Here is a 12,914-nt window from a genome sequence, read left to right as displayed (position 1 = left end):
TCACAAAGGAGGCAATTTATATAAGAGGCTGCCTAGAGTTAGGCAGCAAGTATGCACGTCCATGCCAGTGTTCTAGCTGTAGCTGTTTTGTACACCTATATCTTCTGTAGTGTGTACTTTTATATAGGTGGGCATTCACATGTGTGGAGCCTGAGCGGAAGGTAGGTAGGTGCACATTTATGCACATAACTATGCTTTTAGCCCTGCCGATTCAATGGGTTCAAATACTTGACTTGGAAAGTAGTGGTAACTTTGGAAAGTAGTGGTAACTTTGGACCGAAGAGCAGGCAAGCTTCACAGGCTTGTCCCAGGAGGCACCACATTTTTCCTTTTTTTTTTTCGCATTAGCAAAGTCCTTTGGACCAGTCTTAGATTTTTATTAAAGGTGGTGTTTGGTTTTTTTTTATCGATGGATCTGTAGCGCTTCTGCCCCTCCCCCCCACTGTGTGTGTAACAAAGTAAGCAGGCCTTATAAACCTTGGGAATGGGTGGGAGGAAAGGGATGGGGAAAAAGGGGGGGGGGGGTTCTAAGCAGTAGCACTCACGGGAAAGAAGAATAGGAGGGATTCCACCAGGAATATAAGACCCTAAGGCTCGGTTGGAAGAGTTATAGGGTGGGTAGAAGGGAGAATGGGAGGCATAAAAAGTTTGATGATGGATGTTGTAATGGAATTATGGGAATGGATATCTTAGGGCAACACTGTGTGCACCCATGATTGTTGCTGTGATAACATATACCATCAATAAAATGTTGAAACATAATCTAAATAGAGTGAACAAATTGGCATATGCTGTGTGGGCGCCTTCAGAATAGTGTGGACACCTGCGCAGTGCGCACTAAAAAGGCTAATGCGCCTCTGGAACGGTTTAGTAAATAGGACCTTTGATGTGCACTGTGCAGATAAACTAACTTCAAAAAGAAAGAATAAAGCCTGATGGAGATAGTGGTACCATGCAGATGTGATGTGGTTCTCCTGTTTAGTGGGTGATAACTTGCTGACAGGCAGAGCCACAGTATAATAGAGTAAAGGAATAAAAACTAAGCACAAAGAATGGTACCAGTGATTTATATTTATTTAAATTTTGTTACATAATGCTCAGGTTGCTAGTTGATACATTCCAAAATCGCAGGCAGATTTATGAATAATAGTTATGTATAACACCTTTGTATGCATATGCCATTGTCAATTAATATAGTAATACGGAGGGGGGAGGGGGGTGAAGAAATAAAGAAATTGATGATAGCAATTTTGGCTGTATTAGTACAGGCATGCAATGTTAATTGCCTGAGTTATCCTTGTTAATATGGAATTGTTTTATCTCTGCTTTCATCAATAAAAATTATTAAACATAAACCTTGGGAAGCTGATGCACAAAACTGAAAGCTTAGCCATGGTGTCATCACGAGTTGAACGTGAGTTGTACGCATCCAGTGATGCAGAGTGGGCTTGTGCGCAGGTGTTGGCTTGTGCATGAAGTGAGAATTTTTTCGCTAGGTCCAGCGATATGTGGAAGGTTTTGTAGAGAGCATTTGTCATTGATCTTTCACATTTAAGTGCTGGTTTGGTCTCCTTTTACAAGCAGAAGAAAGCCCATGCAATTTTTAAATGCAATTGTTATCAATAGAAATCAAACAAAATAAAACATGGAAAAGAAAATAAGATGATACCTTTTTTATTGGACATAACTTAATACATTTCTTGATTAGCTTTCGAAGGTTGCCCTTCTTCGTCAGATCGGAAATAAGCAAATGTGCTAGCAATTGGAATGCAACAAATGTGTACATGAATCCATTTCTCTCTGCACTATTGCCCTCAACCCTTCAATTACAGTAGCAATGTGAAATTGATTTAATGAACAATATATCTGATTATCAGTCTTGTTGTTATCTCATTAGTCTGGAAATCTGGAGTGATCTTAAAATAAAATAAAAATCTCCAATTCTATAAACTGTATTTTTAAGATTGACCATATGAGGGGAATACTGAACACGTGGTTAACATTATTAACAATATCATCAAATTAGGATGCATTCTAATATACTGTATTTATTTTGCACACTAAAGTGTGGCATGGGAATGTGGCAAAAGCAGTTAGCTTAGTAGGGTTTTTAAAAAGTTTGGGCAGTTTCCTAAATGAAAAGTCCATAGTTTATTATTAAGATGAACTTAGGAAAATGCACTGCTTATTTCTAGAATACTGTCAAACCAAAATGGCTGTCTTCTACTTATATTGTTAAAAAAGAACAAATTACTTAAAAGTAGAGCTGCTGAAAGAGTACTGTTTCCGCTAATATCATCCGTGATCAAATAGCTACTGCTGATAATGGAGGAGGAGCCTCATAAACTTACACAGCTAATTTCATTTCACTGTCCAGTGAATCTAAGCTTGTGTGCGTGTTTATAATCATTGGCTCACCTTCCTCCTCCCTCCTATGCAGTATCTGCTATTCCATGATCACTCTCTAATTAATATCTTAGATGGCTATTGATTTACTTATCTGAAACAACCGGCATGCCCCTTTCCCCGACAGGTGCCTGTTTCGCAAGAACGCTTTGTCAAGGGGAGGTCTGTACGCTGGACCTGCAACAAAATCAAACTTGTAATGCTCTGTAAAATTCAATGCCATACTGCTAACACCTACTCTGTACAAATCCCTCACTCCAAACTCACCGGTTTGTCTCACTCGTGCCTTCTATGCGCCATCTGCTTACACTCAATATGGCGCTAGCCCCATTATAACTCCACCCAACAGGAAAACACTATTGCAACGGACTGACCAGAAACAGCTGATACGGAGCCCGCCTCTGCTACAGCAACGAGCACAGAGAACGGCTAAATTAGATACAACGCGCCCTATCGGTTCTCCAAAGATCCTAGCAAGCAAAAAACACGCTGCACAAAGACCACCCTGTTCTCTCAGCCTATCTTAAAAAATCTCGCTGAGATTCACAGGGTCTGCACTGATTTCTAGGATAAGCAGCATAAAATCTGTTTTACTGTTCTGGGATCTTGCCAGGTACTTGTGACCTGGATTGGCCACTGTTGGAAACAGGATAGTGAGCTTGATGGACCTTTGGTCTGTCCCACTATGTCAATGCTTACCCTCTTATGTTCTTAATGCAAGTTCATCCAATTAGTAGATATCACTACTTGTCAGGAAGCAATGCAAACTGGCATAACTGCAAAAACAAAAAAAGCTTCCAGTTTGTGTGTGAATACTTAGGGGTGTGCAGGCCAAACGTTTTTGTTTTGTTTAGTTGTTTGTGTCATTTTTGTTTTTTTCCCCCTATTTATTTTTTATTCAGGTTTTTAAATTTTTTGTCTTAAGGGCATTGTCAGGAAGGAGTACGCCCTGTGTTCAAACATTACGCTTGATTGATTGCCCAGAGATAAAACCTACAATTTGGGGGCTGGTGTTCCTTCCCCTCTTCCCCCCCCCCACCCCCCAGTCTTTTCAGGTTAAAAATGAAATGGGAAATGTTATTTCAAACTGTGCATCCTTACTGGACACATTTGTACATCTAGTCAATTTAATGAGATCTGTAATTGGACACAGTGAATGTTACTTTTCTGTACAGAATTGTGGTAGGGAGAGAAGCTGAGTAAATCAGACGTTTTAGTTTTTCATCGTATAGCTAAGCAAACAACAACAACAAAACTAGTTCCATCATATGTTCCAGAGCGTTGGTAACTAAGCTTCAGTGCTGGCTATTTTAAGTGTTTGGCAGCCTGTGCTTCTGACTAGCTGCCATTTTAAATAGCTGGTATTATGTGCATTTTGAATAGAAGATTACAGGAGATTTTTATTTTATTCCTTCTCAACACGGTTCTTTAGCATTATTGCCAGACCAATCATACGTCTGGCTGTAAGTGATATATTGAGGCAGTGGTTCTCAAGCCTGTCCGGGAGGACTGCCAGCCAATCAGGTTTTCTGGATCTACCTAATGAATATGCACGAGACAGATTTGCATGCCTGTTAACTTTCGTTATGTGGAAATCTCTCTCATATTCATTAACCCATTTTATAAAGTAACTACCAAAAATAAGTATCAATTCTTTATTAATATCAAAAAGATAATAAAATACTTTCACAGTACTCCAGTATTGTATACCATGTTCTTCTATAGTTCTATTCTTCTCATCCACAACTCTTAACATACTCTTTCACACCCAACCACATTCATACTGTCCTTTTCAACACACTCATATTTGCAAAGGTACAAAAGATGTGCTAATACACATATTATTCCTGATATTTTTTCATAGCAGTAATTTTTTTTGTATACAGTTCTTCAATTCTGATTGCTTTCCAAAGTCAGGCTCCTTCCTATTGTTGGTACACTGTCTTCGCAACGATTTTAAGTGAAAATGTCAGTATGTTTGCCTACACAAACTACATGAAGCCATTTTCTTTTTCCAACATGATGATATAAATTTTGTGCTTCTTTATTCGTTACTATATACTGCGGTTCCTCCGCTGCCTTCAACAATGCTTCAAGAATATGCACACTTTGCTTCTTTCGATTCTGCGAGAATTTTCTTTCTTTACCGCTATTTTCCTGTTAAGATACTAGCTGAGTCAAACCCATGTTAGAGTTGTGACTGAGTAGAACTATAGAAGAATATGGTATACAATATTGGAGTATTGTGAAAATATTTTATTATCTTTTTGATATTAATAAAGACTTGATACTTATTTATGGTAGTTAGTTTATAAAAAGGGTTATTTAATTTGAGTAACTAGATTGAATATTTAGGAATCTCATTGTAGTAGAAAGGTTTATACAAAATGAGGGTCTCATATTCATTAGGGATATCCATAAAACCCGACTGGCTGGTTAAGACACCCCCCCCCCCCCCCCCCCCCGGACAAATTTGTGAACCGCTGCATTAGAGTAAACCTGAAAAAATGATCCATGATGTCTAAAAAGCTGATATACAGCCTCTTCTTTAAAACCAAGAAATCTTATACAGTCAGTGAGATAAGACAATATCTCCCTCATTCCATAACAGGTCGCCTAAGGTTAGATGCCAGTTGTACACATAACGCTAGCGTGTATACACAAGACTGTTCCGGTTATGCACGTAAGCACTGATTGTGTGCGAAGTGGTATTCTAAATAGCGTGAACTTGTATAAATGTACAGGGGAAGATGAGTGGGCAGGTCCTGCATTTACATGTGTAATTTACAGAATATGGTAAGCTACATACTAAGGTGCTGCATTTAGGTATATTTTCACTTATGCCTGCTCTTCACATGGCGTAAGTGGGTTCACCTAAATGTTTGGTGCAAGTACTGACTTGTGAGTATTCTATATTGGAATGTGGGCACCCAAATGCCATTGTAGAATTGGTGTTTTGCATACTGCATCTTGATGTCCAACTTTGGGCAACCTTTTATAAAATTGCCTCCGATTTATGTATCGACTGGTACAGCAGCACCTCTTAAACAAAAAATGAATATAGATGTATTTTAAAGATTTATAACCTACATCATCAAAGCAAAACCTTTTCTAGATAAAAACAAAACATAAAATATATTAAAAGAACAAAAAACTAAGACATTTCAAAACACCATCGACCCAAATTGACCAGGGTCGTTATACCTCCTGGAGCAGAAAAGCTTTAAGTATCTGTGTGTCTAGCACAGTATGGTAAAATGTTTGTTTCAAGCACTGGTTGTTTCTCACTGAGTGCATTCCAATCAACAGGTGTGTTATAAGCTTAATCAAATAGAATAGAAAATAAACATATAGGACAAGGAATTTGGCCGTAGACAGGGCTGCTCTTCAGGAGAACTGCGGTGAATTTTCTTGGCTTTCCTAACACCCAGACCTGATTTCAGCCCTTTGAGGATAGGAATTGTGCAGACTTGATTGGCTACAATGGTCCAGTGTGAGTAGAAAAACAAGTTTAGGAATAATATTGGAGGTTCCAGGTTGAATATGGTGGCAGGGATAAGTTTAGATTTTTCCAGTTTTCCTTCCAGTATTCTGAAATGTGATTTCTCAGCAATGAGGATGAAGATTGAGGGAGAGGTCTATAATGATTACAAGCGTACAGAGCAGTAATAACAAAGGGAAAATAAAACTAGATGCCTTGAGCACTACTGAGACTGACCATTTTACTACTATTGATTTCTATAGCGTTACTGGATGCATGCAGCGCTGTACACATTATGTGCAGGTACTTTCTCTGTCCCTAGCGGGCTCACAATCTAAGGGTTAGATTTTTTTTTTTTAAGGGGTACTTTTCCTCGTTCACTGTAATGAAGCTTTTTCTTCCTGCCCTATGATGCCACTACTGGAAGTTTGGGGGTTTTTTTTTGTTTGTTTTGTTACATTTGTACCCCGCGTTTTCCCACTCATGGCAGGCTCAATGCGGCTTACATGGGGCAGTGGAGGGTTAAGTGACTTGCCCAGAGTCACAAGGAGCTGCCTGTGCCTGAAGTGGGAATCAAACTCAGTTCCTCAGTTCCCCAGGACCAAAGTCCACCACCCTAACCACTAGGCCACTCCTCCACTCTGTGAGGACGAGATTTTAAGAATACTTACCTTCAGACTTTTGTTTACAGGTATATCTTTCTTTCTGGCCTGTGCAGTGGTGTGCTATCAACCACCACAAGCATTAATGTCCTTACAGGAGTCTTTTCAGCTTTACCGCCTCCTTCCAAGAGTAGGCTGAGGGAAACCTAGGAAAGCATCCTTTTCTTATATGGCTCCAAAATTAAATTATAGAAACCTTACTGCTAGACCTGAGAAGGGAAAACTCTTTTCAAGGGTTCAGGAGCCTCAAGATAAGGTTTTGCTTGACATTGGCCTTGGCCAGGTGATTGGTACTGCTCCTGTAAATTTTTGTGGGTTTTTGTTTTGTCTTTTTTTTCTCTTCGCTCCTTGATGTGTTATCTGTGGAAATTATATAATTGCCTGGTGCTTATCTTTGGGGTAGTTTTTGTAAGCTGGGGTAAAATCTGGGCCTAATACAGGACTTTCCCATGTGCTAAGCCCTGATTGAAGATGACATTGTTCAGGCATTTGTGTTTTTAATTGTAGGTCTTGTGCTAATGTTCCCATTAGTGTGCAGTACCCAAAAAGAATTAACATGGGTTTAGGAGGTGCCAAGTGCTCCTGTGTTAAATCTACATTATCTGGTTAGCATGCGCTAGTTGGGTAACACAAAAATGCCCACTATCTGCCTATGACATGCCCTCCTTAAAAATATTTTTTAAAAATAGGTAAACTGCATGTTACTAGGGCAAACAGGCAAATTACTGCATTGGTTTAAAGCTTTCTGCGGTAGCCTGTTAGTGTGTGCAAGCTGCGCATTAAGGGCTTAACGCCCTTTTGTAAAATGATTTCTGTCTGTTATAGTGGTCTCATAAGTACATAAGTAATGCCACACTGGGAAAAGACCAAGGGTCCATCGAGCCCAGCATCCTGTCCACAACAGCGGCCAATCCAGGCCAAGGGCACCTGGCGAGCTTCCCAAACGTACAAACATTCTATACATGTTATTCCTGGAATTGGGGATTTTCTCAAGTCCATTTAGTAGTGGTTTATGGACCTGTTCTTTAGGAAACCGTCTAACTCCTTTTTAAACTCTGCTAAGCTAACCGCCTTCACCACGTTCTCCGGCAACGAATTCCAGAGTTTAATTATGCGTTGGGTGAAGAAATATTTTCTCCGATTTGTTTTAAATTTACTACACTGTAGTTTCATCGCATGCCCCCTAGTCCTAGTATTTTTGGAAAGCGTGAACAGACGCTTCACATCCACCTGTTCCACTCCACTTATTATTTTATATACCTCTATCATGTGTCCCCTCAGCCGTCTCTTCTCCAAGCTGAAAAGCCCTAGCCTCCATAGTCTTTCTTCATAGGGAAGTCGTCCCATCCCCGCTATCATTTTAGTCGCCCTTCGCTGCACCTTTTCCAATTCTACTGTATCTTTCTTGAGATGCGGCGACCAGAATTGAACACAGTATTCAAGGTGCGGTCGCACCATGGAGCGATACAATGGCATTATAACATCCTCACACCTCTTTTCCATACCTTTCCTAATAATACCCAACATTCTATTCGCTTTCCTAGCCGCAGCAGCACACTGAGCAGAAGGTTTCAGTGTATTATCGGCGACGACACCCAGATCCCTTTTCTTGGTCCATAACTCCTAACGTGGAACCTTGCATGACGTAGCTATAATTCAGGTTCTTTTTCCCCACATGCATCACCTTGCACTTGCTCACATTAAACGTCATCTGCCATTTAGCCGCCCAGTCTCCCAGTCTCGTAAGGTCCTTCTGTAATTTTTCACAATCCTGTCGCGAGTTAACGACTTTTTGAATAACTTTGTGTCATCAGCAAATTTAATTACCTCGCTAGTTACTCCAATCTCTAAACCATTTATAAATATATTAAAAAGCAGCGGTCCTAGCACAGACCCCTGAGGAACCCCACTAACTACCCTTCTCCATTGTGAATACTGCCCATTTAACCCCACTCTCTGTTTCCTATCCTTCAACCAGTTTTTAATCCACAATAGGACATTTCCTCCTATCCCATGACCCTCCAATTTCCTCTGTAGCCTTTCATGAGGTACCTTGTCAAACGCCTTTTGAAAATCCAGATACACAATATCAACCGGCTCCCCTTTGTCCACATGTTTGTTTGCTCCTTCAAAGAATTGAAGTAAATTGTTCAGGCAAGATTTCCCCACACAAAAGCCATGCTGACTTGGTCTCAGTAATCCATGTCCTTGGATGTGCTCTGTAATTTTGTTTTTGATAATGGCCTCTACCATTTTCCCCGGCACTGACGTCAGACTCGCCGGTCTATAATTTCCCGGATCTCCCCTGGAACCTTTTTTAAAAATCAGCATTACATTGGCCACCCTCCAATCTTCCGGTACTATGCTCAATTTTAAGGATAAATTGCATATCACTAACAGTAGCTCCGCAAGCTCATTTTTCAGTTCTATCAGTACTCTAGGACAGGGGTAGGCAACTCCGGTCCTCGAGAGCTGCAGGCAGGTCAGGTTTTCAGGATATCCACAATGAATATGCAGGAGATAGATTTGCATACCATGGAGGCAGTGTATGCAAATCAAGTTCATGCATATTCATTGTGGATATCCTGAAAACCTGACCTGCCTGTGGCTCTCGAGGACCGGAGTTGCCTACCCCTGCTCTAGGGTACCATCCGGTCCAGGAGGTTTGCTACTCTTCAGTTTGCTGAACTGCCCCATTACGTCCTCCAGGTTTACCGTGAAGTCAGTAAGTTTCTCCGACTCATCCGCTTGAAATACCATTTTCGACACCGGTATCCCACTCAAATCTTCCTCGGTCATCCAGCGGCCCAACCGATTCTTTTGCCGGCTTCCTGCTTTTAATATGCCGAAAAAAATTTGTTGCTATCTTTTTTTCCTAATCCCTCTTGGCCTTCTTTATCTGCGCCTTGCATTTGCTTTGGCACTCCTTATGCTGCTTCTTGTTATTTACAGATGGTTCCTTCTTCCATTTTCTGAAGGTATTTCTTTTAGCCCTAATAGCTTCCTTCACCTCACTTTTCAACCATTCCGCGGCTGTCTTTTGGACTTCCGTCTTTCTTTTCTAATTTGCGGAATATGTTTGGCCTGGGCCTCCAGGATGGTATTTTTGAACAGCGTCCATGCCTGTTGTACAGTTTTTACCCTCTCAGTTACCCCCTTAAGTTTTTTTTTTTTTTTTTTTTTTTTTAACCGTTCTTCTCATTTTATCATAGTCTCCTTTTTTAAAGTTAAACGCTAACGTATTTGACTTCCTGTGTATAGTTACTTCAAGGTTGAGATCAAAACTGATCAAATTATGGTCACTGTTATCAAGCGGCCCCAGTACCATAATGTCCCTCACCAGATCTGTTTAATTCTAGTTTTGATCCCCTATTATCTCTTGTACACTGCTCTGATATTTATTGCATTGGTCTATTAAATGCTTTTAAGTAAATATATACATCTATCATCTATTTATTTATTTTTGTAAGGTATCGCTCTAGGAGTTACTGCTGCTTTAAAACATTATAAAGGCTTCTCTAAAATACACTCAAGAGTTATTTATCCCACAGGATCTCGCATTCAGACACTGTTTACTGAGTGTAAAGGCTATGATGGTGGTTTTATGAAACCCAGATAAATCTTGCTGCTGCTTTGGTACTTTGAATGCTACCTTGGCTTTTAAAATTCTGAACAGTCACATTTTTATTTATTTATTGGACTTGATATACTGCCATTCTGGCAATGCCGACCAAAGCGGTTTACAGTATGGTTCAGATGGGTTAATAACTCATAAAGATACTAATACTATTAAAACTCGAAATAGGAGAAAAGAGGAATACATAAAAACAAATAAGACGAGGTTAAATGGGACTCATAAAATACACAGGGAAAGAGGGGGAGCAATATTATATTAGTTTTATGAATCAATACACCAGAGAATGGCCAAAGCAATGTACAACATAATTTTTTTATACAAACAAGAATATACATCCATATCAAATAAAATAGCTTGCCTATGATGCATAATGTCAGTATGTGATTTTTGTTTCTATAGTTACTGTTTGTTAGATTTTGGGCTCTGTTTACTAACCTGGGTCAAAAATTTGCACCCGGCATGCATTATCTGTCAACATTAAGGTGCATAAGAAGCAAAGTCTGCTTTAATCTTTTTGGGATGTTTCCAGCATCTGGGAGAAGGTAGCCGTGCAGTTAACACAGAGCAATTGCATTAACAGCATGGTCAAAAATGCAGACTGCAATTAGTTATATCCCCAGCTAATTGAACTGCATAATCTGTCATATTAGCAGTTAGTAAGTGGTAATGACCTCTGAGTTAGCTGCAAGTTGCTCTTTAATCTTTGTCCATAACAACTTTCCATATTAGTGTGCATGAATTGTATTAAATACCTACTGATTAATGTATTGATAAGTGTTGTAACATGTTTTAAAATACGCTAACTCAGCTTAGTAAAAAGGCCCCTTAATGTATCAACTGGCATCAGTCTGGTTCTTGTGATATGGAGAATGTCCTATTGTTCTAGCTAGCTAACCACAGTACGGAAACGGTACAAGTTACTCTCATGAACAAATTTAAACAAACGATTGCAACTGGCAAAAACATACTACTTCTACAATTTGATATGTCTAGCGCCTTCGACATGGTTGATCACGGAATATTACTACATATTCTCGAGTGTTTCGGAATTGGTGGCAACGTTCTCAATTGGTTCAAGGGGTTTCTAACCACACGATCGTACCAAGCGACATCTAATTCAACTACTTCAGCTACATGGATACCTGAATGCGGAGTCCCACAGGGACCCCCCTCTCACTGACCTTATTCAACCTAATGATGATACCCTTGGCGAAACTACTATCAAAACCAAAACCTCAACCCATACATATACGCAGACGACGTAACGATCTACATCCCATTCAAATAAGATTTAAAGGAAATTTCCAGTGACATCAACCAAAGCCTACATATCATGCACACATGGGCAGACGCATTTCAACTGAAACTCAATGCAGAAAAAACCCAATGCCTAATACCTCGCAACATAACACGAACAAATTCACCACCATTAACACACCAAAATTGAATCTTCCAATCTCGGACATCCTAAAAGTTCTTGGAGTTACCATTGACCGACACCTAACACTTGAGAATCACGCGAAAAACACTACTAAGAAGATGTTCCACTCAATGTGGAAATTAAAAAGAGTAAGACCTTTCTTTCCAAGGACCGTCTTCCGCAACCTGGTACAATCAATGGTACTCAGTCATCTAGATTACTGCAATGCACTCTACGCTGGCTGCAAAGAGCAAATAATCAAGAAACTTCAGACAGCTCAGAATACTGCAGCTAGACTCCTATTCGGCAAATCAAAATATGAAAGTTCTAAACCCCTATGAGAAAAGCTACATTGGCTCCCACTCAAAAGAACGCATCACATTCAAAATATATGTACCCTAGTTCACAAAATCATCCATGGAGACGCCCCAGCCTACATGTCAGACCTGATAGACCTACCACGCAGGAATGCCAAAAAATCATCCCGCACATTCCTTAATCTTCACTTCCCCAACTGTAAAGGTCTAAAATACAAACTAATGCATGCGCCAACCTTTTCCTACCTGAGCACACAATTCTGGAACACGCTGCCGCGCAACTTAAAAACGCTCTATGAACTAACCAACTTCCGCAAAATACTGAAGAACCATCTCTTTAACAAGGCATACCATAAAGACCAACAAATATGAACTTCAATACAAATATCCAGAACTGCCTTACAATATCTGCTTGCTAAACTACTAGTATGTTCTATCATTATCATGTTCGCTTGTTAAACTACTATTTTTATCATTATCATGTTACTCAAGATCCTTCTATAATGCTAAATGTATATCTTCTTATATGCTTCCACTATTCATGATGTATTGTAAGCCACATTGAGCCTGCAAAGAGGTGGGAAAATGTGGGATACAAATGCAACAAATAAATAATATAAGAACATAAGGAAAGACATGCTGGGTTGGTCCAAATGCAGCTAGAGTAGATCCTTTGTGGGTTCATCCCAGATAGTAGCTCAAACTTGATCATGTTATGATCAGTGTTTCCTAGGGGAAACAATACCGCCACCACTTGCACTATGTCCTGCATGCCACCAAGGACCAGATCCAAAGTGCCCCCCCCCCCCCCCCCCCCCTCTTGTCGGTTCCTGGACCATCTGCTCCAAGAAGCAGTCATTTATTACATCTAGAAATTTTTATCTCCCTGGCATTCCTTGATGTAACATTTATCCATTCAATTATTGTAGTGTTGCCCAATTTGCTAGCTTTCCTAGTCTCTGTAAATATTTCTTCAACTGTCTGTTCATTC

At 39.9% G+C, this 12,914-nt stretch overlaps 1 protein-coding gene across 1 annotated transcript in view; it reads left to right on the top strand.

The window, feature by feature from the left end:
- ATXN7 (ataxin 7) overlaps nucleotides 1–12,914 on the top strand; it is a 118,314-nt gene that overhangs the window by 38,080 nt on the left and 67,320 nt on the right. The gene's annotated exons all lie outside the window — the stretch shown is intronic.

This window comes from Microcaecilia unicolor, chromosome 6 (genome assembly GCF_901765095.1).
Source record: "Microcaecilia unicolor chromosome 6, aMicUni1.1, whole genome shotgun sequence".
In the NCBI taxonomy this organism is placed as follows: Eukaryota; Metazoa; Chordata; class Amphibia; order Gymnophiona; family Siphonopidae; genus Microcaecilia; species Microcaecilia unicolor.
The sequence above is the reverse complement of the archived record's forward strand: the minus strand, read 5'-3'. Positions and strand labels throughout refer to the sequence as shown.